Below are 2,136 nucleotides of genomic sequence, written 5' to 3' on the forward strand. Positions count from 1 at the left end.
TTCGCCTGAAACGGGAGATTTAAGGAGCAAACCTCGGGCTGCTTTAACTGCCGCCTCTCAGGGCTGCCCTTGGGATGGCCTTTTCCCCGCCAAGGCTTCTGGGAGCTCTTGACCTTCGTCTTCTCGCTGCGCAATGTGTGTAGGGTAGACCTGAAGAGGAGGCTCTGACCCGTCTCCATCCCTGAAATCCATCCTCTGAGTGGCAGAGGTAACGGTTGCTCTTTGGCTTCCGAAGTTGAGAGATTTGCTCCTCTGGGCTGGAGATGATCGGCTCCCCTGAACTAGGGAATCCTGACAGTCCCAAATTCCTACAGGGGAAGCGGCACATCAGGTAGGACACCCCGAGCCTTTGCGAGAGGTGGTAACTTCCCCCCCCGGGGCCGCCTGCTGAGGTGGGAGCGGGGCAGGCCTTGGGGTTTCTCCCTGCTGAGATGGCCGCGGCAGGCCTGGTGCTGGGGAATCCTTCCCCGCGGCATTCCCGCCACCGGCGATTGCCGTCGGCCCCAAGGAAAAGCGACCCCAAACGCCCTTCCCAAACACCTTGTGACGTGGCCTTCTGGGATCGGGCACTGCTCGGCCGAGCCCGTTTGCAGCCGAGAGCTGTGGAATTCAGCAGTATTTCATCTCCAGCCCTTCCCAGCTTAGCTGTTCCCCGTTTTCCTTCCCTGTGCAATTCCTGAATGCCCATTCTGAACGCCCAGTCCTGGCTGGGGCTCTCCGTCCCACACGGGGTCTTCTCCCGGGACAGAAAGGATCTGGGAGAAGGAAGCGTATTTGCCAGGAAGCCGTGGGGGATGGAGCAGTGGGGTCTGATCCCCCTCCCCTCATCGCGCCAACCCCAAGCAAAGCCACTTGACCTCTGTTCCTCCGCCAGCCCAACTGTAAAATTGGGTGAAGGACTCCAGCTGAGCTCCGCCCGGTAAATTAAATCGCAGGGAGACGCCGGCCATGCTCCGAGCCGAGGTGCGTGCGGGAAGGAGCCCGGAACGCCCTGTCACAACGTGGGTGTTGGCCTGTGTGCGTTCAGGGAGGAGGCGTTGGGGTGAGGTGTAGCATATCCCGGTTCCGCAGCGAGCCGCCAGCCTCTTCTTCCGCTGGAATTTAACCACTGAGGCCGTATTCCATCTCCGGGGGACTCCTGCCACCAACGTGGCTCGGAGCGGGAAAGCACCCCGGGGTATGTGCCTCATCCGGTGCCGCGGAGCCGGGTCGGAGCGCCCTGGGGATGGCTGGAAAAAGAGGCCGAGCCTTATTAGCGTCGCTTTTCGCCACGCATCGTCGTATCCGTACGGTTGGGCCGCGGGTGCCCTGACCTGGATCAGGCCTCCTGCTGCGCTCCGAGCAGAAACAATTCCTGCCCTGAAAAGGCAGACGGACGGAGCGATAAATCAACACGAGAAGCCAAATGTCAAAGCTGCTGTTCAGAGGGAATTGTTTAAATTGATCTCGCCTCAGCCCTCGCCGGCACGCGGAGGAGCGGGAGCGATGGTTTCCGTTTGCATTGCAGATGCTCCGTGCTTTCCCTGGCCAAGCATCCCTAAAATAAATACTCTTCCCCTTCGCAAGCGAGCTTTTCTCGCTTAAAAAAATCCCACCCCAACCCTGTGGTGGGTGTTGAAGGGCCGAAGGGAAGCGGAATCCAACGGGGAACCCTGTGAATAGGCTGGATACAGATTCGAGCAGCCAGGAGCTGCCGGGGGCTGGGGGGAAGCACAAAAGGAGCGTTTTCAAAGAGGGTTTTGGGGGTTCCTCGCTGAGTTGCCACCAGTACCTGTCGCTCTCCGCACTGGGAGGACTGGTGTTCCCTCTCCCGCTTGCGCCGTGGCCGGGTTACCCGGCGTGCGCATCCCCCGGGGGCAGGACCCCTCCGTGCGGCCTGTGTGATCCGTGGGTTTCGGGGTGCTCCCCGAGAGCTCTGCCGTGCTGGAAGGTGCTGGAGAACCCCAACGGGCTGAATTTGGCCAACCGGTCACCCTGTGGGTGCCACTGCTGTGATTCCCCAAGGGAATCCAAAAACCCCTCAGGCCCTGGGAGACTCCGGGGGTCAGGGACCTGTGTGGGTGCTGGGAAGCGGCACAGAGCACCAGAATTCCCATTTTATTTTTTTGGCTCAGCAAACCAATTCAGTTGGATTAA

At 60.3% G+C, this 2,136-nt stretch overlaps 1 protein-coding gene across 1 annotated transcript in view; it reads left to right on the forward strand.

Annotated features, from left to right (window-relative positions):
* SPATS2 (spermatogenesis associated, serine-rich 2) overlaps positions 1-2,136 on the forward strand; it is a gene marked incomplete at both ends in the record, with an annotated part of 9,371 nt that overhangs the window by 6,111 nt on the left and 1,124 nt on the right.

Source organism: Eurypyga helias, unplaced genomic scaffold, assembly GCF_000690775.1.
Source record: "Eurypyga helias isolate BGI_N326 unplaced genomic scaffold, ASM69077v1 scaffold20413, whole genome shotgun sequence".
Lineage (NCBI taxonomy): Eukaryota > Metazoa > Chordata > Aves > Eurypygiformes > Eurypygidae > Eurypyga > Eurypyga helias.